Genomic DNA, 27,988 nt, shown 5'->3' with positions numbered 1-27,988 from the left:
AGGTTTGATTGAGGAAGATGTACCCCTATGGGTGACACGGTGGAAGGGATTGGTTGTAGGGCTGAGACTGTACTCGGTGATGGGGCTGAAGTGGCTATAGGTCAGCAGGGCCAGAAGTCTGGAAGAAAAGACAGATGCAGGGTGGGAGAGCATGAGATCAAGACAAAACCCCTAAAGACAATTGCAATTTTTATTTTTATTTTTCTCTCGCCACTTCCAACCTTGACTTTTTAAAAAAGATTTTATTTATTTATTTATTTATTTATTTATTTATTTATTTATTTACTTATTTATGAAAGAGTGAGAGCACATGAGCAGGGGAGGTGAGGGACAGGGAGAAGCAGACTTGTCTGCTAAGCAGGGATCCTGATGTGGGGCTCCATCCCGGAACTCTGGGATCGTGACCTGGGCTGAAGGCAGAGGCTTCACTGATTGAGCCACTCAGGTGTCCCCCCAACCTTGACTTTGAAACCAAAAGAAACCTTTACCATGGACCTGGACATAAGCTGTGCTCCAGCCTCAGATTAGCTGAAGGGGAAGATCTGGCAGGAGCTGGGGAAGCTGTCGACCACGCCAACAGGGAAAGCCTCCAGATGGGTTGCAAAGTGTTGCAAGTTTGAAGCGGCTGCCATCGTCGTGCACTGACCTTCATAGCATGAGAGCTGCAGCTTCACTTCTACCCTCCAAATGCTCCACAAATATCTGTGATGGGCAATCCTGACCTGGAACCGAGCAGGGAAGGTAATGCTGGGAAATACAGTTCCAGCTCGGTCAAGTTGGCCCCAATACAAAGCCCCTGCGTGGACGCCGCTTTGGTTCCACGGCACTACTGTTTGCAGCCCTGTTGAGGTAAAGAGGGTAACCTTTGGAAGGCACACTGCAGCAGAGCCTTCTGACTCATCTCTTCCCTGGCAGCCTGGCTTTCAAAGCCTTGGGTCAACAGAAAAAAAAAAAAGAGTAATTCACCTGTGATCCCACCTGCCAAAGAAAGCTATTGACAACATTTTGGTGTGAACCCTGTATTGTCTCTTTCCTAGTTTAAACATACACCTGTCTTTAGAAGAAAAAATGGAATCATAGCATACATGGTATGTTACAACCTGTTTTTCTTTTAGTGTCAATAATCTTTCCCCATGTTATTAACATTCCTTAATATCGTTCTCATCTGTGTTAGGATTTCATGGTGTGAATATACCTCATGTATCTATAAAGTGGTTAACAGCATAGACTCTGAAGACAGAGTGCTGGGGTTCAGATCCTAGGTCTTCTAGTCTTTACTACCCATGAAATCGGGCAAATCAGTTAGCCTTCTGTGTTCTCAGTACAGTTCACCTGTAAAGTGGGGATAATAGTACTTCCTTTCTAGGGTTGTTCTGAAGAACAGATTCTTTTTTATATGTGGGTGACCTCTCAATGATATTTAACCAACCCTTTAAGTGGAATTTTTAGGTTGTTTCCAAGCCTTTTACTCCTTCATATATGCCACAATGAGCAAATTTAGTGTACTCTGAATTCCTTCCAAAGGAAATATTTGTGGTCACATTAGGGAATCTTTTCCAGAGTGAATCACGCGCTCAACATACATTGAAGTGTCCATAGGTATGGAGCATTATGCCATACATAAAGAAAAAGGAACACAGTTCTCTTCCTTAAGACATTTAAAAGGTAGTGGGGGTGGAGACAAGGCACATTCATATACAAACACAATACTATGCAGAAACATACCATCACACAGGCGGAGTGGCACTACGCAGGCAGAAGAACTACGACAGAGAGGAGCCCCTTTCGCTGGAGAATCAGATCACGCAATCAGAGAGCAAGAAAGACTTCATCTGCTGCCCCCACCACCTCCCAAATCCTCAAATCAGAACTCAGAATGATTTCCGTTGTCATGTTGAGAATTCGTTACCTCAAAAGAGAGCACCAAGGGCTGTGTTCCCAAGTTAGAAGCCGAGACAGGGTATACAATGCAAGACCAAATATTCAGGAAATACCTTTTTCTGGAAAGGAAAGAACACATTTCACAGCTGAAAAGAGAAGTGAAAAATGAAACTAAAGAAGCATGAAGGTAATATTTACTTGCTAGATTTATACAGTGCCCACCTTTAGAAAACCCTGGCTATAAATCTAGCAAGTAGCACCCTAGCACACATACATTCTGTTCTGTTATCGTGCCCTGAATTCTCAGAAGTACATTTTGTGGTCATTTTACTGTCATTTAAACTCTTCATCCTTCTACCCACTCCGGAGATCGCCTTCAGACATCCCCTCCAAGAGTGGATGTTTGGAGTCAGACACTCCTGGGCTAAACCCAAGCTCCACAGTTTTCCTGCTGGGTGACCCTGGACAAATAACTTAAGTCTCTAAATCTCAGTTTCCACATCTATAAAACGGAGATACTAACAATAACAGCTTCTTTTAGGGCTGCAATGAGGATCATATGAGTAAGGCCCGTAAAGCACTTACCACAGTGCACATCCCTCAGTGGTGTTAGCTATTATTTTTTTCTGTGATACAGTGTGTATAGGGGATGGAAACCAATTTCAATATTAAACAAATAACCAGGTACGTAGGTCAATGAGACACAGGACTATAATGCATCCAAAAGCTAAACAGAAGAGATATCTGGATTTGTGTCATTTCTAATTTTCTCTATTAGGTTGAAAATTCAGTATGAAAACACCAGAATGGGGGATGCCTGGGTGGCTCAGTGATTGAGTGGCTCCCTTTCACTCAGGGTGTCATCCTGGATTCCTGGGATCAAGTTCCACCTAGGGCTCCCTGCAGGAAGCCTGCTTCCTCCCTCTGCCTGTGTCTCTGCTTCTTTCTCCATCTCTCATGAATAAATAAGTAAAATCTTATAAAAAAAAAACCCACAAAACAACAGAATGGTAAAGAAGTCAGATTTCTCTTGTAACCAACAAAATCTGGACTATTTCTAAATCTAGACTGCTTTTCTAAAGGTAGGCACTTGTATAATCTAGAAGGATGAAGATGACCAATAAATCTTCATGCCTTTCCCAGGGGCATTTACATTTTCAACTGGAGCCAAAACCCTTGGCCAGAGGACTGAAGGTGGAGTGGTGAGGTGTGTCAGGTATCAAGCAGGGGACAGAAGGAAGCATTTTGATGCAGTGAATTGTAGCTCTCCTAAACCATCTCAAGTACTCACTCACTCACTCATTCATTCATTTGACATCTATTTATGAAGTAATTGCTGTCTGCCAGACATTGTTCTATGCACTGGAGATACAATGGAATAAAATAGACAAAGATCCCTGTCCTGGTGGGTTTCACATTTTAGTGGGGCATCCAGACAATGAATAATACAATTGATGAATGACTAGGCTATGTAGTATGTTAGAGATTAAATACCATATAAAGGGAGCAGCGCCATGGCGGTTGGCAAGAACAAGCACCTTACGAAAGGCAGCAAAAAAAGGAGCCAAGAAGAAAGTGGTTGATCCATTTTCTAAGAAAGATTGATATGATGTGAAAGCACCAGCTATGTTCAATATAAGAAATATTGGAAAAAGTACTAGTCACAAGAACTCAAGGAACCAAAATTGCATCTGATGGTCTCAAGGGTCGCATTTTTGAAGTGAGCCTTGCTGATCTGCAGAATAATGAAGTTGCATTTAGAAAATTCAAGCTAATTACTGAGGATGTGCAGGGCAAAAACTGCCTGACTAATTTCCATGGCATGAATCTTACCTGTTACAAAATGTGCTCCATGGTCTAAAAATGGCAGACCATGACTGAAGCTCAAGTTGATGTAAAGGCTACCGATGGTTATTTGCTTTGTCTATTTTGTGTTGGTTTTAGTGAAAAAACACAGTAATCAGATTTGGAAGACCTCTTATGCTCAGCACCAACAGGTCTGCCAAATTTGGGAAAAAAAATGATGGAAATCATGACCTGAGAGGTGCAGGCAAATGACTTTGAAGAAGTGGTCAATAAATTGATTCCAGACAGCATTGGAAAAGGTATAGAAAAAGCTTGTCAGTCTATTTATCCACTCCATGATGTCTTCATTAGAAGAGTAAAAATGCTGAAGAAGCCCAAATTAGAATTGGGAAAACTCATGGAGCTTCATGGTGAAAGTAGTAGTTCTGGAAAAGCTACTGGGAATGAGACCTGTGCTAAAGTTGAGCAAGCTGATGGATATGAACCACCAGTCCAAGAATCTGTTTAAAATTCAGACATTTAATGGAGACAAATAAAAAAATCTTATTTGGGGAAAAAAAACATGTAAAAAGTAGAGAAAAGGGGGAGACTGGCAGTAGGTGGGGCGTGGGCAGGTTGAAGTACTAAATATGGCAGTTAGGATGAGCCTCATTGAGAAAGTGACATTTGTCCAAAGTCTTGAAGTGAGGGAGTTCACCAAGAGAACATCTAAGGAAAGAGTGTTCCTCGGTGGGGACAGCTTGAACAAAGGGGTCAGTGTGTGTGTGTGTGTGTGTGTGTGTGTGTGTGTGTGTGTGAGAGAGAGAGAGAGAGAGAGAGAGAGAGACAGAGAGAGACAGAGAGAGAGAAGATGGGGTGGGGGAAGGGGGCTTAGAGATCATTCCTGTAGTGCTTGGGGAATACCAAGGAGGCTGGTATGGCTGGGAGAGCTGTCGGAGACAAAAGGTGTACACAGCTGTTCATGTGAGTCCTTCTAGGCTATTCTAAGGACCTTGGCTTTTACTAAGTGAAACGAGAACCACTAGAGGGTTTTGAGCGGAGGAGTGCAGTGATGTGACGTTTTAAATGGATCACTGTGACTGCTGTATCGGGAATATACCAAAGGTGGGGAGGGGAAGGTACACCAGCAAGATCAGCTACTGCAGAAACTCAAGGTGAAGGATGATGTCAGCTCAGACCTGGGGAGCAGCCAGCAGGGGAGAAACTGAGAACCCCGCTCCCCGCGCGCGCCCCGACGCCGCTGCCACATTGTGGATATACCTGAGGGTAGAACTAAAGGGATGTCAAGCCAAACTCTAGGAGTTTGGCCCCACCAACCAAGACGGGGAAGGCTGTGCGAGGAGCAGGTTTTGCACAGAACAGAAGGAATTCCGTGCTTGGATATGTTAAATTTGAGAAGTCCGTCAGACTCCCAGGTGGAGACGGAGTCTGGCTGCGTGGCTTGGCACTCCGGAAGGGAGGTCTGTGCAGGCGATGCAAATTCGGTATAGGCGGTTGCTTAAAGGCATGGGGACCCAAGGAATGAGTGTGGCTGGGAGGGAGGCGGTCTGAGGGCAGGGAGGTAAAGGTTTTCCCAGAGGGAACTGTAGGTCCCCTGCTGGGGCTGAGAAGGCCCATCGTAGAGCAGCCCGGGCCTGCAGGGGGTGCCCTGGAACTTGCTGTGGCTGCAGAGTGATGGAGAGAAATGTTTGCTTCTGCGGGAAGAGGAGGCCCTCAGTAGATTGCTCTGGGAGTGGCAGAAATAATGAAGAGAAGCAGGTTCGGATATCCTGGTAGCACGGGTGCTCGGCGGCCTCCAAGGAATGAGCAAACCTGGGTCTATTAATCTGTGCAGACATCGGGGCACCACCGCCCAGCTGGCGAGGCCCCGCCTCCCCAGCCCTGTTTCTGTCCCCTCCCCGCTCCATCCTCGCCGCTGCAGGTCACTTCTACCACCGCTCCCATGATAATTGATCAAACAGCTCATTTTGCGGTTTTGTTCGGTCCCCGGATCCGCCAAGAGACTCCGGGAGTCGGGCAGGCTGTGTTCCCCCGTCTTGGAATTCCGCTCGGAGGCCTCGCCGTCGCGCTGGGCCGCGCTGGGCCGCGCCGGGCCGCGCCGGGCCGCGCCGGGCCGCGCCGGGGCGGCCGAGGACCCGCGAGGCTGGGGCCGGGGCGCGGGGGTGTGTCGGCCTCCCACGCGGCCGGCGCCCGCGCCTCCCCGGGCGCCCCGCGGCCCCTCGCCCCCGCCCCGCCCCCGCCCGCGGCCGCCGCGCCCCGCTCCCCTTGACGTCATGCGGGCAGCGGGCTGGCTGGCGCGGCGCGGCGCGGCGGGGGGCCGGAGCGGGAGCTCAACTTCGGGTCGCGTCGGCGCTGTGCGCCCCGTGCCGTGCGCCCGGCCCCTGGCTTCCCTGCTCCGGGCTCCGGGCTCCGGGCTCCGCTCCGGCTCCCGGCCCCGGCTCCCCGCTCCCCGCTCCCCGCTCCCCGCTCCCCGCGCGCCGCCGCCACATCTGGAAGCGTTCAGCGCGTCTGCCTCCAGCGCGCCGGGCGGGCGGGCGCGGGCAGGGGAGGGCGCGGGCGCGGCGGCGCGGCGCGGCGGGCTGGGCTGGGCTGGGCTGGGCTGGGCTGGGCGGCGGGGAGCGCGGCGCTCTCTCGCGCGCCCGGTGTCTCCCTCTCCCCGCCTCTGCAGAAGCAGCTCCCTGCCAGAACGGCGCTCGGCGCGGCCCGGAGCGGCGGCGGCGCCTCTTCCTGCCGGCTCGCCCCCAGGACCCGCTGGACCTTCCCGACGGGAGGGAGCTGCCGGGGGCCCGGGCAGCGCTCGCCGCGGGCGGCCCGAGACGTGCCGGCCGCTGCTGGCCCGGGCAGACCCCGCTGCCCCACTCCCCTCCCTTCCGCCTCTCCTTGCTCTGCCTCTCTCCATTTATTTTGTCGAATGGTGTAGCCGCCAGAGGTGCGGCGCTAAATTCTTGGAAGGGGCCCGGATGTACCGAGGATGCATTACAATTTCACAAAAGGAGGCACTAGTGGAGAGGAGCAGTTTCTGGTGTTTGATGCAATAATGGGAATCAGGTAATCATCAAAAGGGAAGAAGAAACACTGCAGATCCACGGCTTCCTCGAATTTTGCACGAAAGCCGCCGACCTCGGAGGAGGGATTAATCCAGACCCGCTTGGGGGTGTTTTGCCATTTCTTCCTCTTCGTGGCCTCTTCTCCTTCCAAAACAATTTTTGTTCAATGGTCAATGAGAACACGAGGATGTACATTCCGGAGGAAAACCACCAAGGTAAGGCTGGACCCCGCCGCCCCGCCGGGGCTCCCGCCCGCCCTCGCCCGCCCTCGCCCGCCCTCGCCCACGGCCCCCGGGCCGGTCCCCGCGGAGTGGCCCGGGGCTGCGTCCGCGGGGGGCGCGGGGCGGCGGGAGCGCGGGGGACCAGGGCCGGAGCCGCCCGCCAGCCCCAGCGGAAAAATCCCGCCCCTCCCCCGCCGTGCCCGGCTCCTCCAGAGCATGTGTTTCCTATGAATCTCCAGGCGAGGGGGAAAAGTTCCCCAAGTGTCTGCTCTGCCTCGCTTTCTCGCCGTCGCCTGGAAAGCCCGGCTGCCCGGCCGGCGGCGCGGGCGAGGGGGCGGGGGAGGGCACGGCGGCGCCGAGTCCCCGGGGCCGGGGTCCCTCGCCTCGCTCGGGGCGCGGCTGGCAGCGCGCGCGCACCCCACCCGCTTGGCCTCGGGCGTCCCGCCGGCTGCCGGCGCCCCTTCCCCGCCCCCCGCGGCGCGCTCCGGGTGGCGGGTGGGGGCCCGGGATGCAGAGGGGAGTCTGGGCACCTCTGTCCTCCCCGGTCCCTCTGTGTCCCTCGGCTCACCTCCACCCACCCACGTCTCTCCCGCCGCTGACCCCGAGCGCACCCACGCCCCGCGCATTCGCACCCACATGTGGGCTAGCACCTGAGGATGTAAGCGCTGAGGATGCGGGCGGTGTGTGGGCTTTGCTTCTTCATGGTTTAAGGAAATAATGAAAGGGTGTGCCGAGCTCACGAGGCTCCACACCATTGCCCAGTGTCTTCCCAGCGTCTCCAGCCTTGGCATCAAGAGTCACCAGCTCCCCCAGTGAGGGGGAAAGGCTTTCAGGTAACTCCCCACTTCCTGGAAACTTTCTCTCTCTCCCCCCCCCCCCCCCATTAACAAGTTATTAGGTTCGGGCATCGCTCAGCAGCGCGGGTTACGAAGGAGTGTGGAGGGATGGCCTGGCTGGAGCGCGGCAGCCTCCAGCTTCATCTCTGCCTTGTCTCCAAGGCTTTCTCTGTCTTTTTTGGGTGTAGTCTTCTCTTTTTCTCTCCCAGTTTCCCAAATCTGCCTGTTTACACTCTTCCTTTCCACTGCTTCCTCCTGAATACCTGTGGCTATTGGTCCTGTTACTTCCTGGGGTACTTGAAGTGGTTCTCTGAGGACCCCAGCCTGGTGGAAGGCTTGCCTCCGTGTTTCTTCTTCCCAGCCTCCTCCTCGTGCCCCCCTCCTCCAACATTTGGGCACAGAGCCCCTGTCCTTTAGAGCTACCTGCCTGGTCTCTGCCCATCGTGACACTGATCTGGGGGCAGTGCGGGGGGGGGATTCTGACCTCCCGGTGAAATAATTTTGTCAAGGGCCACGGGTTCTAGGGTGAGCCAGGGCTTTGTCGTAAGGACAGCTTCTGTCCCAGACTTTCTCTATGCCATGACCCATCCCTCACTTGTTCCCCTGGCCCCTTCCTAGCAGATGGAGCAGTGGACGCAGTAGGAGTTGAGGATGAGAGACACAAAGGAAAGGGTGATATTTGTGAAGAGTGGGGATGGATGTCTCCCCTCCAGGTTCTCAACTCAGTATGAGCAGCCTCAGAGAGGAGAGCTCAGTAGTATTTATTGTCCTTGTTGTCACTAACAATGGCAGCATACGGTGGTAGGAATTATTATTCACATAACGATAATCTTCAGTAGTTTACTAGGTTCCCTCTTCACCCCCTTCCTTTCTTTTGCCCCTTTGTCCCCAGGAACCCCCTCCCCCACCCCACACCTATCAGGGAGCAGATATTAAAAGTAGGAGCACTGACCCTGGAGAGGTTTGTGAGAAAGATGGAGGGACAGGAGCGGGTGAGCGGTGGCCAGGAGCTCTGCCTTTCCAGCAACATGCCAACAAACACTATGGCAACCTGAATTCCAGTTCTCTCCCTTGAAGCTGCAGTGATTATATAATTCACAGGAGCAATTTTGCCTCCCTTCCTGGATGCAGTTCTCAGGTGAAAGAGCACCAGGATCCCTGTCTCCTCCTCCATTTCCCATCCCCCTTTCCCTGGTCATTGGCACTGCCCAGGGCTTTTTGCAGGGAGGAGAGATGGCGGGTGATGGAGGTAGGGGAGGCAGACCTGGAAAAGCCTGAGTATTTACAAGGAAAGAGTGGCTGTGGTTTAATAACGGAAGGGGTGATGAAACATGATTGGGGGGTAGAGTTTCAGGAGAGAGAGAGAAGAGAAGCCAAGTGATTATTACCTCAGATCAGTGATGGTGCCGAACTAAAGAGTGGAGAACCCAAAAAGTTGCCAGTGCGGGGCTTTACATTCTTCTCTTCCTGACATATTTGAAGGCACTGAAGGCATTGGCCCTTCCCACCACCCCCTGACCCTCAGTGTGTGTGTGTGTGTGTGTGTGTGTGTGTGTGTGTGTGTGTGTGTTGAGAGTTGGGGTGTGCGGACCAGTGGGTGCAGTGGAATAGCCTGAAGGTTCACTGAAGGACTGGCCTTTGACCCTGGGTTTCAGGCTGGGAGTGGCTCATGTGGGCCTCGCCTCACCTCTAGTGCCCTATCTGCTCTGGTCCCCTGCCAGCCTCCCACTTTTCTCGGCTGATTTTCCATTGCAGGCTCCAGCTAGCAAATGAGTTTTTTAATAGTCAACCAGTTAGCAAATAAAACATCAGAATGTCCCTTATCTGCTGGAGACAAGGCAGAGGGGAGAAACATGTGTTCTGGGAGTGGAAGACACACTGTGCTTTTCTTTTAACTACTTAGCAATACAGCTGAATAGTAATCATCATAATAAAGTAATGATAATAATGATCACAGTTAACTCTCTTTACAAATGGTCATAGAACAATGTCACTTGCATCTCAGCTTGTATAGGTTATAGAAAGCGTGACATTAGCTTCTCTATCTCTGGATACCGCATGGAGGAAACTGGAGAAAAGGTGATATTGAGGCTCAAATATCATTCCTGATATTGCTCTGATACTTTCCAGTGTATCAAAATACTCCATAATATACTATATTACAAGAACCAATTATCTACTATATCCATAGAGCACGCTAACAGTACTTAAATGTGTGCATGCATGCGCCGCAAACACACACGCACACACACTGAATAAGGAAAATATATTTTAGATTACACAAAAGATTAATGCACTTTGGGGAGAGGAGAGGAATATTGGTGATGCAGTCACCTAAGACCGGACGTTTCCGCTTCATATTAAGTGGAGAACTGTTCTCTACTGGTAGATGTTTAGGTATAGTAGTTTGCAAATGAAATGGTGAGCCCTTGGTCCCTTCAGCCACCTCTCGGAGTTTTGATGATAACTTGAATTCTCTCTGCAGTTCTTTCTTTGACTAAACACTGCCCTAAGTGCCTTCTTCTATGTCTATAAGACCTTGGACGTATACTGAAGCATCCTGAACGGGAATTTCGAGGCTCCGCTAATCCTCATATCCTCTCTTCTAGCACTAGTCCTGCTCGTTCCAGGCCCCTGATACATGACCCTGTGAATGCGTGTCCCCGTGATCGAATGATCCCCGGGGAACGAATGATCGCACTCAGAAAGACCTGAAGTGGATGTGCTTTCTGCCTCTCCCAGTAGGTGGCGCACCAGGGCTTAGGAGTCAGGAAAGGGGCAGCCATTAAAACCTCCCCTTGGGTTTGGTGAGGAAAGACATTGGGAGGGTTTGGAGAGAATTTCCTGTGTGCTGTGACTCTTTGATCATGCCTTCACCTGTGCCAGAGCCAAGAACCCCCAAGAGCAGTGCACCTTCCCATGCCACCACACACACCAGAGGATCCCCCCTCATTGACCTTGCACAGTCTGGATTTCTCCCACTCTTGCACACTCTCCCTCCTACTTCTGCTTACCTCTAGCACAGACAGCATCCTACTGAGCTTTGAGGGAGCCTTTTGGGCGATTAACCGAACTTGTTATGGCCGTATATTAATTTTCTCCCTGATTTACCCTTGATGGTTTAGTAACCAGAGAGGCTAGTACTTCCCAAGCCCAGTGGAGCATGAGGTGACCAGAAATTTGGGATTTGGAAACCCTGACCTATAGGGTTACAGAGCTGGCCACCTCAAAGCAAGAGACATTTTCCTAACTTTATTAGGGAAAAAAACACACAAAAACAACTGGGTACCCTTCACAGCTGATTTCTGTTTATGAGTCTGGCTGGGCTCCTGCTGGGTAATGGCAGAGAAGCTCTGGGGACCCAGGTTAGGCAGTAACTGAGATTTGTTCTAATTTCTAGTGATGTTTTGCAGCTCCTGGTGTTTTCTAGCCTTCCTTCCTTTGGCTTTCTCAGTTGTTGTGGCAGAGTCTCTGAGGCCTGAAACCCTTGCCACCGTGTGGAGAAGGGGCAGATGAGTGCCCTGTAATGTCTTCTTCCTTTTCAGCAATGCTTCTTGCCTGGTGGGGCAGCTGTTTGGTATATGGTAGTGACAGGTCAACCCGTGGCATCCCCACGCCTCCTTGCCAGACTCTGAAATCAGTGCTCAGCGTTCGGAAGCAGGAGACAATTTGATTTTCCCACGCAGACTCTAAAGAAAGTGGATAGATTGGGGGAAACACTGGAAGACCTAACAACAAGACAGATCAGCAAAATAATCACACTGCTTGAGTCTGTTTTCTGATCCGATGCATCCTCACTAATCCCTCAGTTAATGTTGGGCACCGTGGAGGAGAGCTGAAAGACTGATTAAAAAAAAAAAAAAGATGGGCAGCCCGAGTGGCTCAGTGGTTTAGCGCCACCTTTAGCCCAGGGCCTGGTCCCAGAGACCCGGGAACTTGTCCCAAGTCAGGCTCCCTGCATGGAGCCTGCTTCTCCCTCTGCCTGTGTCTCTGTCTCGCTCTCGCTCTCTCTGTGTCTCTCATGAATAAATAAATCAAATTAAAAAAAAAAAGACATGGGGAATTGTTTTGCAAAATATCAGGTGCTAAATATTTAGCAACATGAGTGCTAAGCATCCTGATAATGAAACAACACTTCCAGCCATGGCTGTCATTATTAAAATAATTTAGTAAACACCTGTTTACATGTACCTCAAGATTGGATACTGTATAAAACAAGTAAAAGTGACAGGATCCCTCGGGGAAAATGGAATGATTTTCAGTGCTGTTTCAAAGCTAGTCCCTTCGACTTTGACTGAAGCTGTGGCCGAAGGAGCAAAGTGGAGGGACTCGGGCAATGAATGCGATTGAACCCGAAGGCTGGTACTCGGGGCGAGGTGGTCTGGCTGCCCTAATCCCCGGATGGGGTGCATGCATGTTCAAGAGCACGCCTGGAACACTGTAGCAGCCCTTGTTTCTTTCTCTGTGCTTTAGGAGCCCTTGGGGGCAGCTGCTCATGTAAGAAGGGAAGCAGAGTGGAGTGTCGGGTTCCCAGGAGCCTTGGGACCCCCAAGAGTCTTGCTCTAGCCTAGGCGGGTGGCGCTGCCTCCGTGTGGGTGGAAGCCCAGGGGGGCCTTGTAAAGAGGCAGAGTTGGGAAGTGGCTGGGAGCATCAGGGAGCCGGTCTGGCAGGAAGAGGCCCAGATGACTGTGGGGGTGGGGGGGTGTTTGCCCCAGGGTGGGTTGTGTGGAGAATTTGGGGAACACAGTTACTACTTGTGGAACTGCATTAAATTCAAGTGGCGATTTAAGGGCCCTGAGGAGAACAGTTTGGGCCTGGAGCTCAAAAGTCAGAGATTGAAAATAGGCCCTTACTTCCCTAGAGACCAAGGGGATGAGAGGAATAGTAAATCTGGATTGGAGCAGAGGACGAGGAAAGGGTGGGCTGACTGGCAAGAAGCCAAAACCTTTCAGTTCCTTCCCTCTCAAGAACCCCACCAAACCATGGCTCTCCATGACATGTTTGCTTCAAAATGTCTTCCTGCTGTACCGTGTGTGTGAGAGAGACAGAGACAGAAAGAGGGTGGAGGGTGGGGGTGGTTCTAGATTCCTGAACTTTGAAGCACTTGTCAAACAGCCATAGAATAAGTATGTCTCTTTGGGAATTTACTTTCTAGGATGAGAGCATTTTTTTTTTAAAGATTTTATTTATTTATTCATGAGAGACACACAGAGAGAGGCAGAGACACAGGCAGAAGGAGAAGCAGGATGAGCCTAATGCAGGACTCGATCCCGGGACCCCAGGTTCACGGCCTGAGCTGAAGGCAGACGCTCAACCGCTGAGCCCCCCGGGCGTCCCTAGGATGAGAGCATTTTAAGGAACCTTAGGACAAACTCTTTCCAGTTGAGAAAATGGAGTCTCCTAGAGAGTCAGTCACTCAGGGAGGGCTGTGACAGAAAACAAGGTCTCCAGGCTCCTTTTGCTCCTGCCTTCTCTTGACCACACTTGGTATCTGTTAAACCCCATGGGAGGGCATTGCTTCGTGTTTCTGGAAAACTGCTTTCTAAACCTTTCAACTTCCTCCCTTCTACCTCTCTCCAATCCCGCCTTGGTACTGGCTTAAAATCATTGCGAGATGTTAGATTTGGAAGTAGAGTGGTGGTGGGGTGGGGTCTCTGTCACTGGAAAGGTTTAAAAATAACTTCTCAGATGGTAGAGTAAAAAGTTCATACAAGTCTGCGAGGAGCTCCAGTGAAATTCAGCTCACTGTGCTGTAACTGGATGGAGCTCTGAGCTGTTTTTCTTTTCTGTCCGGCTCTAGGCCACAGGGCAGGGGCAGGGTGGTGAGGGGTGAGGCTGTGCTGTAGCGCTCCCATTGGCCAACTCTGGGCAGTTCCTGTCGTCGGGCCGGTAGGGGCAGTTGGCCAGGGCCGCGACACCCGTTGACTGTAGGGTAGAAACCATGGGCACATTCAGGTCCCAGCTGGCCAGAGGACAGGCTGACATGGACTCCATCTGACTTGGAAGAACAAAGGCTTCTCCAGGCTTCCTTGTCAGGGTCCCTCTTCCCAGGGGACACTTCAATAAGGAGCAGGGGTTTAAATCCAGCACAGGGTAAAGAGTTCACCTAGGACCTGCCTCTGACGTTCCTGTCATCCTTGACGTGCTTGTTGGCTGCCTTGTTTGATGCTCTTATACACGGAAAACTGGAAGGCCTTTGAGGCTGACTTGGTTTCTAGCTCTAAGACAGAGGCATGGGCTAGACTCACCCTTAGAGATGTGGCTTTTGAGATCCTGGAGTGTTGTGATAATCTGATGAAATAGTCACACTGCCAATTTGCCAGGGTGGGGATTCTTTTAATACACTTGGCTACACTCGGTATTGCCCACTTGAACCTAGCTAAAAAAAAGAAAAAAAGATAATCTTGTGTCCTGTCTTTAGAGAACCATACCAAAACCCAGACAGTAAATGAATGTTCTCCCCAGATAGCCTGTGGGTAGAAACGTTGTCTTGATTACTCAATTAAGCCGTGTTTACTTTGTGACCATTCTGTCATGTTCAGTCACTTATATTGTTTGTGTCCTTCCAGAATAATCCACGTTGGGCTGAAACCTTTTAAAGATGTTAGTTTGCCAAAGTAAGAAAAATAAATAAAAGTAAATAAGTCTACAGCTAGAAAAATGACTGAGGTCACATTCTTTGACTCGATCTTTTTCTTTGAGAGTTTTGAAGGAATCAAGTCTTATATATATATATATTTTGTCTATAAAATGGAGATAAGAATCCTTAGCTGGTCAGCTTCACAGGGCAGCTGCGAGGCCCCATATGGCAGAATGAGTATAAATCTCTGTGTGGATATCAATCATCCTCATCAGAAGGCAGACCACTAGGGTTTGAAAAAGCCGTGGCGTTAAACAACTTTCAGAGCATTTCAGACAACTTTGTAGGTGCTGTTGGATGGTGACACTATTCAGAATTTCAAGGATAAAAATATAAAACAAAAAGAAACAGAGTCTGAGGTGGTCTGGCTGATACCAGAATAATCAAGGAAGTGAAAAACTGGTCAGGATAGGCCAAGTATTTTGGTATTCTTTACAATTGTTGACCAGTGTGAGGCTAGTAGGATGCTAGGACTGTGGGACCATCCGGACTGCTGTTCCCAACTAGAGGATCAGGACCCAGGGACTCAGGACTTCCTTAGACCCAGCAGCTGTCCACCTGTCCCACTGTCATCTTCTCCCACCCATGGCATGAGGCTCCTTGCCTTCAGCCTGAAGTCCAAAGCCAAACTGTTCAGAAGTCCTCTCATGGTCCAAGTATCTGGAAATAGGACCACTGAGAACAGAAAGGACACCACCTGGGCAAACAAACTTCTCCTTGCTTTCTGGCATGAATTAGACTGCTGGGAAAGTAAAACTTTGCTTCTTTTTTTTTTTTTAAACTTTGCTTCAAATATAAACCATGGCTTTAGGGGAAAAAAAAAGACTTTTTTTTTTTGATATAGTAAAAGTGCTGGAGGTTTGTAGATAAAGAGAGGGGGAACAGTTCCATACAGCATTGAGACACTTATCACAACAGGAAAGGGTTTTAATTTCACATCTTAAGTGCCAGATTAGCTTTTAGTTTCCTAAAGCAAAAAAATAATCTCATCATTAAAAAGTGTGCTGGAAAATGTACATGTAAGTTTGCGCTTTGGCCCCCTCTCCCCACCAGCCTCAGGTCCTGTGATCTGTGGAGCCATCCATGCTTTCATTTTTATTTAAAAAAATAAGCTATATTGAAGTATAACTTCTTTCTTTTTATATTTTTGGAATGGAGCAGGAGTGAGCACTACTGCTTAATGAATGCCTAGTATCTCAGCAATGTTCTTGGGGCTTCATCCACTTAGTATCATTTGTCCTTGTATCAGTCCATGAGTCAGGTTTGGATACTTTTCAGATGAGGAAACTGAGGACCAAGGATTGTGGCCAAGATCACCCAGACAGTATTGGAGTTAGGAATTACATCCAGTCTATTAGACTTTCAAAGCATTTGTTCTTTCTTTCTCCACATGAGGAAGAGAAGAAGAACTCACTATCCATTTTGGGGAAAAGCTGGTCACGCGTAGTAGATAAACAGGTGGACACTTGTTCTTCTTTGGTGACTGCTGTGTGGTCATTCTGCATGCCACTGCTCATAGTCCCAGTCTCTAGCTATTCGTTTGTGCTCATGGTTTCTGACTGGGCCCTCTCTGGTTCTTCAGATCCCTCTGTAGACCTTAAAGGAAGACCTGGAGATCTTGGCTTTGAGATGACCACTCCTTGGAGTGGCCTCACTTCACCACCCATTCTTAGAATGTTTTCTTAGGAATTCCCTCCTGGAAAATAGACAGTTTATATTCTCAAGATTCTGATGAGTTCAAGGGACCATCCTTGCCAGCTGAGTTGCTTGGACTTCATGATTGATTGATTGATTTTTAAATAACTTCTTTGTGGAGATATAATCCACATGCCATGAAATTCATCCTTTAAAGTATGCAATTCAGTGGTTTTCAGTATTTTTACAGTTGCACAATCGTTACCACTGTCTAATTCCTGCACATTACATCACTTCCAAAAAGAAACTCCCACCCATTGACAGTCATTCTCCATTTCCCCCTCCCTTCAGCCCCTGGCTATCATGAATTTACTTTCTGTCTGTATGGATTTTTCATGCATTATTGTGAGCAATAATAATTCTATAATTGGAGCTCATCTGTGTAGTCTAGCTGTTGGCAGCACATCTCACGCATTTTGGAGCTAGGTATGTCGTGACAATCTGTATGATAAATGATTCAGTTAAAAGGAAGCACGAGATTAGTTAGGGACTTGGGTGTCATTTGGAGGTGAGACTAAGCACTTTCAGTTGCAGAAAGAATGGTTTTAAGATTTATTTCTTTTAACTGTCTCAGTAAAGCTAAGTCTACAAGTCACATTTATTGACACTTGAAGAAGATGTGAATGATGACCTTTACAAATTGTTCTTTATGGTGGTAAAGTATATGTAACAAAATTTGTACTTTAACCATTCTGAAGTATTACAGTTCCATGGCATTAATTTACAGTGTGGTTCAACCTCAGCCACTACCTATTTCTAAAACTTTTTCCTCATTCCAGACAGAAACTCTAGTCACTAAGCAATAATTCCCCTCTCCCTCTCTCCCCAGCCTCTGCTAACATCTGATATACTTTCCTCTCTGTGAATTTGCCTGTTGTAGATATTTCATAGACATGCAATCATACAATATTTGGCCTCTTGTGCCTGGCTTATTTCACTGTGTGTGTTTTCAAGGTTCATCCATGTGGTAGTGGGTGTCAGAACTTCCTTCCTTTTCACAACTGAATAATATTCCATTGTAAGTATATACCATATTTTGTTTATTGATTCATCAGTTGACGGACACTTGGGTTGTGAATATACTCTGGCTCTCGTGATTACTCCAGTGGACGCTGGCATACATATATCTGCTTGAATCCTCATCTTCAGTTCTTCTGGACATATACCTAGAAGTAAAATTGCTGGGTACGAATTATGACTTTTTAGCTATAAGAGACTGTTTCCTTGTGCATCTCCCCAAGTTTGAATCTTGTGCAGAGGAGAATATAGTATTAGGAAGTTCCATTATGTCAGTAATGAGAATCTAGTAGTTTCTCTGGGCTCCCAGTGCCTCTATCAGAAATTTGACTCTAATTAGGTGTTTAGCAATCTAGCAGCTGTCTTTTGATGCTGCCTCCATTCCAAAAAAATAATGAAGTTTTCTAGATCCATTTCAGCATTTACCTCCATGCTGACTGGCTTTGTGACTTGACAAGAAATGGGTGTTTGGCAAGACGAAGCTATTTAGTCTGTCTGTCTCCTTCTCTCCGTCTGCCTGTCTGTCTAGTCCAGGGGCACCCACGCCTGTGGAGCAGGATCCAGTCTGACAACTGTGAGGACCCTGGGAGAGGAGGCTTCCCCCTACCGTGTGGTTGGGCTGCGTCCTCCTCCATGGCTGTTGTGCATCTGTCCTGGTAGAAGGGCAGTGTGGCTTTGTTGATAGGGTCTCTGTCTCCCAGCTTTGGAGTTGCCTGGGGGAAAAAGCATGTTCCAGGGCTGTTGCCTACTCTTCACACCATTTGAAGTCTAGGCAAGGGAGGAAAAAAGTACAATGGAAAAGAAGTAGGGGAGAGAATCAGGAAAAGGGGGAGGAGAGTAAGAGAGAAGGGAGTGGATAAACAAGGGGAAATTTTTAACAGTTGATGGGTCTGTGCTGGGGATTAATGGACCCATTAATGATCAGGACGCTTCTTTCTAATCTTGGGAGGACTTTTTTTTTTTTTTTTTTGGTAATTGTTTTACCTAAAAGTGATAAAGTTACCTTACATTTTGATTGTTTAAAACACTTTTAAGTCATTTTCATGTCTACTATTTCAGCCATTCTTCAAAAAAAATACATTGAAGTCATGGGACAAGTGTTATTATCCCAGTTTTTCAGATAAGGAAAAATGGTCTCAGAGAATTTGAACAACTTGGCTGGTTAGGGAAGGAAAAAAAACTCATCAGTTTTAGTTTTTTGAGAGAATATTGTATGTTAGGCTTTGAGCCTGTGCATCTTTTTGTCCCATTTCAAGCTCTCTGATTGGTGGGTTCAACCTAGCCATAAATGTGTGTGTGTGTGTGTGTGTGTGTTTCTCAGATTAGCAGAGCTCAGTATGCTAAGACAGAAATGCAGGTTCTTTGAGAACAATACATTTAGTTTAATCCCACTGTGAGCACATTCTTCCCTTGTAGGCTCTGCTTTCACATTGCCTCCTGTTCCTGCTTACAGGTGTATTGTGGCCACTATCCAGAACTAAAATGTTGCATGGTGTTTCTCCAAGGTCAAAACCTCTGCTGTCATGTGTGGGTGGCCAGGTCATCCTGGGGTTCCAAGCTCCAATCCAAGGGGATCGCAGTGACTCATATCTCATATTTGGTCTGCAGTGGATAGGATCTTCTGACTCTGTTTTTCAATTATTTAATAGTCAAAAATTTTGACCTATGCCCAACTGTCTGAAAGATTAGGAGATAAGAAGCTTTTTCCTAAGATAAGTTGACTGTGAAATGTCCCTGAAATGGGGTAGCTCATGCCAATTGTGATGAAAATAATTTTAAGTTGTTTTTTTCCCCTTCCAGAATTGGGATGTTGATCATTCACAAAAAGTTTTGAGCATCTGTTATCTGTAAGGGAATTTGCTCATAGGATCTCTAGATTAAAGGAGATCTTCAAGGTTACAGGCTCTCAGCGATCCCTTCCTTTAGGGAATATATAGAGTAAGAGATGTAAGATACACACCCCATTCACAGATACAAGTATAATAAAAGGCAGAATATGTTTGTTGTTACAGGGAGGTAAAGATGAAAGGCTTAAAGAAGGAGGGTGACACAGTTAGATGGAATAAATGGAGAAAGCACATATAAAGATGAATATTGAATATTGAAGGGTGGACATAAATGGGGTAGAGAGGAGGGGTGTACATTCCCAAGAGAAAGAATGGTATAGTCAATAATATGTTGAAAGGCATATGCATTGGATTTTATTTTTATTTATTTATTTATTTTTAAATTTTTTTAAATTTTTATTTATTTATGATAGTCACACAGAATGAGAGAGAGAGAGAGGCAGAGACATAGGCAGAGGGAGAAGCAGGCTCCATGCACCGGGAGCCCGACATGGGACTCGATCCCGGGTCTCCAGGATCGCGCCCTGGGCCAAAGGCAGGCGCTAAACCGCTGCGCCACCCAGGAATCCCATGCATTGGATTTTAAAGGAAGAGTGAGTTGAATTGGATTAGAGCTTAGATTATATATGGGGAGCAGTGAGAGAAGGTTGGGATGGCAGGAGAGGGATAACATATAGAAATCCTTTGTGTTAGGCTGAAGAGCTTTGGTAGGTGGTAGAGGACTATTTATAGTGCTTGAGTGAGGAATAGTGTGGTCAGAGTTGCTCTTCCAGAAGCCTAGGCAGGCAGTGGGGTAAAGGATGAGGTGGGGGTGCTAGGACTGCAGGTAGGGGGACAGTTCTGAGGCCGTAGTCCAGGCATGAGAGGGAAGAAGGGCCTTTCTTAACAAAAGCCAGAGGCCAAGGGAACTCTTTGCTGTAGTTTAGGTGGGGAGGGTAGAGGGTAAATGGAAGATACCCAGCATATGTGTGGAATTAGAGTTCATTTAGAGGTGATATTTGAAGCTGTGGAAATGGATGACATTATTAGGGAGAAGGAACAGAGAGAAGAAAATGATGAAGGGGCTGAAGGTGGAGGCCTTACATTCAAAGGTCAAGAAGGGGATGGAATGGAGCACACAGAGCCAGAATGGTCAGGAAGGTAGAAGGAGAGCCTTACTATATGGGGCCATGGAGGGCAAGAAGGCCATCACTATCACTATTGAGTAGAGAAGTGGGTAGGGAGAATGGGACCTGAGAAAACTTTACTAGATTCGAGGATTGGGATGTCAGCAATGGACTTTGTGAGTGGGCTCAGAGTGATCACTGTGCAGTCAGTGAGATTGCTCAGTGCTGAGGCATGGCAGGTGTGACGGGAGGCACGTGTGGATCACTCTTTCAAGAGTTTTAACTGTGAAGGAGAAAGAAGAGATGAATCTGTTGGCACATGAGAGACTGGACATGGAAGTGGGGGGCTGTTGATGAAGTGGATCTGGAAGAAGGCAGTGGGGTCAAGGGGACAGGAACAGAAGGTTTAACCCCAGCCCAGTAGGTACAATTCTGTCTTCAGAAATAGACCAACAGTAAGAAGAGGATGAGAAAATATAGAGTGGTGGTGGTGGGTGCTGAAACAGGAGATATTATTATGGGTCTGAGGGATGCAAAGCTGGATCCTGAGACAGATGAGGGCAGTTGTAGTATAGTCGGAGCTTGAAGACACAAAGAGGTAACAGTTAGTAGAATATACTATGAGACATCCCAAAGATATCAGTAAGGGTTTCTAAGTTTCAGAAGGAGCCTGGTTGAGGTCAGAAAACATGAGTTAGGGGCCAGCAGTGATCAGCAGTTCTAGAGAAACGTTCCCCAGAATTGAGTTTGCCAAAATGAGATGGCACTAAGCAGGTCAAGGGGCAAAGATAAGTGAAGCTAGAGCTGGTGTAGGAGAATGGAGGCAGTTGCCTAAGACAATTGAGGTGGCATGGATATCCTAGGACACATACTTTTAGTAGGATTTGTGAGTCTGAATCCTCTAGCTTGCCTCTGTTCATGTAGATTATTCATCAGAATAGTTGGTTGGCCATGAGTGCTGAGTGGATGTACAGAGGAGCAGGTGGACTTTCCTTGGGGGAACATAAGAATAGGAAGAAGATGGCAAGCCTGGGTGGTGTGGATGATGGCAGCCTTAAGAGGGTAGGTAGAGGGTGGTGGACTAGGATGTATGTGTGGGTGTGCATGTATATGCACGCCTGTGTGTGTGAGAGTGAGAGTGTGTGTGTGTGTGTGTGTGTGTGTGTGTGTGTAAGGAAGGATAGGTGCATGGAAACAAAATTTGCTAAAGCTTTCATAATTTGGCTTCTTGCGAACCTTCTGGGCACTGTCATCCAAGTAAAGAGCCCATGTTCCAGAGACCTGAGGTCGTGTTCAAGACAAGGATGGAAGGAAGCAGGTCACATCAGGACTGGTATAGAGGTGCACATCAAACATCCAGTTGTCACAAACCGTCTTGGACATCATGGACAAGGAACTTGCACTACTGGCCTCAGTCATGGCTGAACAGTGGATAGGAGTGTTCTGGATAATCCAGATGAGAAGTGTCAGCCTAAGAGTGGTTACATAGAGAATGACCTGCCTGCATGTTGCTCCCATGCCTGTCTTCTCATGCACCCTATCCACACCAAACAAGCTTCCCAGCCTATGGTATTGGTTTTCTGGAGAACCAGTTAGCCTTTGTGGAGTGTTAAGCTCTATGATTTTATGTCATTATATCAGTATATCAAATTCCTGAGAACAGAACATTTTATGATTTTTTCTTTATCTCCTCCCTCTCATAACCTCACAACAAAAATGTTACAAACCACTGGAAAGTCTCAGGTTGGATCCCATTTGAGGTTTGCAATGTCTAGATTTCCCTGCAATCAAGAAAAATATGATATCCTGAATGTTTAATGAAAGGATGTAAGTTTTTGGTGCCAAGAACAGTAACACCCCTTGAATGCCATGGAAATATGCTCTGCTGGATAGTGCTTGGTCTAAGAAAGGGTTAATGATCAGGAGGCATCTCCACGCTCTATCCCAGTCCTTGTCATGCGTGCAGGGACCATCTGGAAAGCCTTGCCCAGGGGCAGTGGGAGGTGTAGTGGCAGCAAAGCCCTGGTGAGTTGAGTAGGGGAAGCTAGGCCCCTGCACTTCCACCCGAGTTCTCTGCACTGATCACCATGGTGAAATGTATGTACAGTCCAGTGGTTCCAAGGTCTGCCTTTTTCCTCCAGTTCCCTGCACCCATCCCCACCTCTTCTATTAGACTTGACCATAGTGTGGGGGTAGTCCCAGGGATAGGGGTGGGAAGCACATTTTTTTCTACCCTTTTAAGCTAGGGAAGGGGCAATTTGTCTGTTGGCCTGCCAGAAACCTCTGGGAATTGGTATGACGGATCCTGTGGCCACTGTTTTACCCAGTCTGGCCTCATCAGGGAAACCGATTTGCTGAGTTTGGCCTTGTTCTGGAGAACCTCAAAGTAACATTGACTCCACCTTGATCTCTTGCTGGATCTGGGTGGCAAGACTTTGGGATTTTCCCTTTTTCCACTTCATGGAAACTTGGAAGCCACCCTTTTCCTCTGATGGTACCAGCATGGGCTGAGTCTGGATGGACAGGTTTTCTCAATGCCTGTTACACTTTCTAGACAACTGGTCCTAAGACATTTCCTTAGAGTTTGACTTGGCTGAAAAACAGAATGAAGAAGAGAAGGTCCTGAATCAGAAAATGACTATAAAAATGTTCTTGAGTTGGATGAAGAAATGGAATAGGCCTGGTGTCCCTGAGAGGTAGGCACAGCTCTTTGTTGAGACATCCATAGATAGCACCTTGTAAGGTCACGTTTATGCGCACTTGGACCAGGGACAGGCACATGTCAGTGCCTCTGGAGGAGTTACAATTAGGTTGTGGTCTTTTTGGAAGAGAGGATAAAATGGCAATAAAGGTCATCTAACTTGTGTTTTTCAGGCCCAACACTGTTAGGGAAATGTTCCTCTAACACTTGGGGGCTAAATGCCCCAGGGATCTCCCTGTGGTGTGTGTATGTGTGTATGCCCATATGTGTGTGAGGGACCAGAGGCAGAGGGGAGGAGAGAGCAGTGTCTCTTCATTTGAAACCTCTGAAAGACACCATGTTGTCACAAGGTACAGGTGTATCTGGGCACAGAGACACCTTATTTAGATGGACTTCAACCTTTTGCTTCTGAACTTGGTTGAATCCTTTAACTTCCCTATGTCTGACGATCTGCATCTGCTAACACCCAGACCCCCACTCCCCATTAAGAATCCATTTACTCTTGGGGCACCTGGGTGACTCAGTCAGTTAGACATTTGCCTTTGGCTCAGGTCATGATCTCTGGGTCCTGGGATCAAGTCCTGCATCAGGCTCCCTGCTCAGTGGAGAGTCTGCTTGAAATTGCCTCTCTTCCTCTCTCTCTGTCCCTCCACCCACTTGTGCTTGCTCTCTCTCTCTCAAATAAATAAAATCTTTTTTTTCAAAGAATCCATTTATAAATGACAATTATTGAATATTTCATAGGGATTAATTGAAGTACAGCAGGAGAAAACTTTTTTCATCTAGTTGTTTACATACTGTCCGGTACACAGGGAAATTGTAGTGTAGGCTCAAATGCTTAAAGAATATTTCTGAGCCAAGTTTTCTCTAAGAATGTATTGGGGTGTTGAAGGAAGAATATAAGACAACCCTGCTCTGTGACTTCAATAATAGTACCAAAGAGAAAAGGCTTTGGGCTTTAAAGGCATGGGGATGTCCTGTATTTCCCTGACCTTGAGAGAGAGATCTTGAATTGGGGATGCTGTATCTAACATGCTGTGGATGTGACAAAGAATTCAAATCTGCTGCTGAGGAAGTCTTTGTGAGGGAGTTCTGTTTCATCTTTCCTTCTTTTTGGGTTTCTTCCCTTGGTATGGAAGCACATGTTTTGTAGTTCTTTCAGCAGTGGTCTATGGTGGTAGATTTCAAACCTCTTCAGTCTTTGTTTGACATTGTCTTTATTTCCTTTGAGTTCACTCATGAATAATGTCAGGTAAAAGTTCTATGTTAGCAGTTCTATTCCTTCAGCAATTTGAAGTTATTCCATTTTCTTCTGGGCTCTATTGTTGCTGATGAAAAGTCTGCTGTAGGCCTGAATGACACTTCTGACTTTTAAAAAGATACTCTGACTTTAGTGTTAATGCAGTTTTACAATGTTAATACAGAATTTTTAAAAAGTCTTGCTAGAGACTTGGTGAGATGCTTCAGTTTACAAACTCATGTTGTTCTCCAGTCTGGAAAATTTTCAGTCATTTTCAGATATTGCCTCTGTCCTGTTCTTTCTATTTATTCTTCTGGAACTCTATTTTAAAATATATATTGATCTTTGCCATTGTACATTTTCTCTTAAATGCTCTTTCATATCTTATATTTCATTATCCCTCTTTGTTACATTCTGGATATTTTCTTCAGCTCTATCTTCCAGTTTACCAGTTTTCTCTTCATCTCTTTCTTACCTTTATTTTTTTTTAAAGATTTATTTATTGATTTGAGAGAGAGAGAGAGAGGGGGGAGGGGCAGACGGAGAGAATCCTCAAGCGGACTCCACACTGAGCGTGGATCCCAATGTGGGACTTGATTCCAGGATCCCAAGATCATGACCTGAGCTGAAATCAAGAGTAGGATGCTTAACTGGCTGAGCCACCCAGTTGCCCCTGCTTAACCTTTAAATGCATTTTTATTTTTTATGGTTATTTATTTCTAAAAGTTCTATTTTGTTCTTTCTCAAATGTTTTGGCTTTTTTCATAGTGTATTTTTCCTCTTTGGTTTCTATTCCATATTTTAGATTGTTAGTAATTTAAAAATATGTGAATACTATAAATATTATATATAGTTTTTAAATATGAAATGTTTATAGTCTATTTAAAATTGTTTTATTTACTTTAGCCCTTAGGGAATGGTTATCCCGTTTCTTTTATCCACTGACTTTCACTGGTGGTGGATCATTTCCTTTCATGGCATATACATTTTGAGTGTGAGTCTGTCTTCTTTGTGATTTTTTTTCCTATAAGGTTCTAAGCACTCTGAGTTATGGAGGTGTTGCAATAGTGCCATTTTGCATTTGCCTCCAGTGGGTAATCTTGGTGGTTTCAGTGGTCCAGAAACATTTTTGATATTTGCTTCTTGACTTGAAGTGTCCATAGACTACTTCAGGCCCTACCCATGGCTTTCAGATTTGTATGGAGACGAGTGGCATGACCTAATTTTTTCCTTCTTCTTCTAGTTCTTCCACTTCTCCCCTACTTCTGAGTTTCTAGGATTAGGGCAGAGGAGAGGGACTTAGGGGATGGAGGGCTAGAATCTCTCTTCTTTGTACTGTTTCTTGCCTGACATTGGCTGGCCATTATGTTCTCTGCTATGATAGTCATCTCAACACTGGCTCTTTCTTAGGGCGGCATTTCTGTGGGTTCTTTGATGGTCCCTGTGGGGTCCTTTATATCACACAGTTCCCTGATGTGGGTGGTATGGTATCTCCCAGAGAGTGACTTGAATCCAGTCATCTTATACTGTCATCAACTCAGCCCAGTAAAGGCTATTGTATTTAATCAAAATTTGGAGTTGCAGGCTGCTTCCCATTGTCGCCCTTTCTCCTTACCCTGTCTACATAACTGCTCCAGTTCTCCTGGAGGATTCTTGAGGCAACAGGAAAAGTGTCAGTCGTCATCTCCTTATCTCTTCCTTGGGAAGGGGGCAGAGATTTTAGACTGGGTCTTTTTTTACTAGGGAACAGTTTTTCCAGGTTCTTGGCTATTGGTCAAGGCCTTGGTTTCCACTCTTGGCTTTGTGGGGTCCCCTAGATGTGTCTCCTGCCATGTAATGTTAAAGCCCCAGCTCTGGCCCCACATCCTCCAGGGCCATCTGAGCTGTAAGTGCCTAGGCTTGTTACTCAGCTTTAAGTTCTTTCTTCCTTCCTGGGACCAAGGAATCCCCTTGCTTAGTGTCAGCCAACATTGCTCACTATATCTCTGCATTGTAGAAACAGCACATTCAGGTTAAGCTCAGCCTGCCTTATTACCAGAACTGAGAATTTGCATCCATGTTTTATAGACCACTAATAATAATTCTACTTCCGTCACAAAGATGTGAGGGCAAATGAAATCATGGATGTGGACATGCTTGGAAAGTTTTGACCCATTTACGAGGGAGGGATTATTATAAATATACCTCTGCCTGGTTTGTTAAATCATTCTCCCTTGAGCTGGTCCTTTAGTAAAACTGTATTTATAAGCGAAACTGTCAGAAACCAATGTGACATGATGAAATTTAATAGTTTGCCTCCTTTAATATTTATGGCACCTAATGATTTCTGGCCTATCCTTTGGGACTTTTTTAGGTAGAGTATTTTAAACTTTCTGGATGTCAGCCCATTATTTCTTCTTTTTAATATCATAAAGTATAAGCGGTATATATTAGGCACACATTAAAATACATATTTGGTACATTAGGTATCTGTTAGGTATATTAGGTACATACCAGATATATCAAGCTGACTCATTCTGCTTTCTTTACTTAGGGAATCAAAGACAGGTCAGACTATCAATCATCAATCATCAATCAGCCAATTAACGTTAAGTGAGAGCTTGCTCTGAGTTTGGCACTGTAATAGCCACTTGGCAGAGGGCATAAACAAGTGTAACCAATTTTGACAGCCATGTATGAAATGTCTAGCAGATACTGGATAGACACAGTGCTCGACATATTGAGAAATAAAACAGATGGGCATCTGCCCTCTTGGAGCTGACAAGGGAGCCACTGGCTGAAATGCATTAGAATTTCTCAGAGGTGGCAACGTGGTCCATTGTTATAGCCATCTTTTTCGGTAAGCGAGTAAATCCTCTAGACTCTGGAAGTCTTGCTCAGATTTTTTACAGTGTACGCACTGTTACCATAATCCCATTAGGGATAAATTAAAACAAAACAAAGCAAAAGCCTAGTCCAGGAGTTGAGCAACTTCTGGTATAAAGGGGTCAAACATAGTATGAAAGATGATTTTTATGGGGTTTAGTTGCTATCTCTGTGTCATGAAGGTTTATCTCTGGTTGTCATCTCCCGTTTCTGTGCTCTTTCCCTTGCTGTGGAACTTCTTCACATCACTTTAAGGGATCCTGGGCTCTTAGCTTTTGCCTTTTCTTCCCTCTGTCAAAACATGCTCATAGAAAAAAGGGCTCAGATACCTGACAGAGTCGTGCAGCACTGTCCTTGTGCATCCTGGTGATCGTGGGTGTGTCTTGGGTGAGCCTGATGTCCCCTGAGGCTAGCCTCATCCAGAGGGTGGGAGGAGGATGGTTTCTTCAGTGATGCACTTAGGAGCTGCTCCAGAAGGAACAGGGCCACGAGGACCTGCTCAGAGGGATGCTGGAATCCACTGTTTATATTTTTCTATAAATTTAAATCACCTTTTTATATCCTTTCTGAAGTATTAGCATGTCCAGCCTTTTGTCTAATTGTGAAATGAAAGATCTTGTCTCTTTTTAGACATCAGCAAATTAAGTTCAGGAGGAATTAGGAAGATGAAAATCATTCTGTAGATGATTTTACCAAGCCTGGTAAAGGATGTAGCTAAGACGACAAATAGGTTTCAGGTTTTGTGCCCATTCAGAACTGTTTGTGGCTGTCTGAACTTCCTTGTGTTGAAGGAGAGTCTGTTACCCAGGTTGGGGGGAGAGAGTGTAGCAGTCGATAAGTGATGTCTGCCACAGCTTTAAGAATGCAGGTAAGGCACGTAGCACACCTACTATTTAGACTATTCCTGGTAGAGATGGACAGATGCATAGGTTGTATTTTAATAGCCAGCTGATTCAGTCACTTCTGTCAAACAAATAGCCAGTTCAATGATGACAGAAGAATCAGCTGAAATATGTGTTTGGCATAACAAAAAAAGAAGAACCTTTCCCATTTTTATAAACTCTGTGTTACATTTTTAATCAGGTA

The 27,988-nt window shown here is 46.6% G+C and overlaps 1 protein-coding gene and 1 pseudogene across 1 annotated transcript in view; both read left to right on the top strand.

Annotated features, from left to right (window-relative positions):
• The window catches only part of CACNA1C (calcium voltage-gated channel subunit alpha1 C), a 754,651-nt gene that overhangs the window by 90,238 nt on the left and 636,425 nt on the right, over nucleotides 1-27,988 (top strand).
• Nucleotides 3,396-4,195, top strand: LOC129503385 (40S ribosomal protein S3a-like; annotated as a pseudogene).

The sequence above is a fragment of the Nyctereutes procyonoides genome, unplaced genomic scaffold (genome assembly GCF_905146905.1).
Source record: "Nyctereutes procyonoides isolate TBG_1078 unplaced genomic scaffold, NYPRO_anot_genome, whole genome shotgun sequence".
In the NCBI taxonomy this organism is placed as follows: Eukaryota; Metazoa; Chordata; class Mammalia; order Carnivora; family Canidae; genus Nyctereutes; species Nyctereutes procyonoides.
The sequence above is the reverse complement of the archived record's forward strand: the minus strand, read 5'-3'. Positions and strand labels throughout refer to the sequence as shown.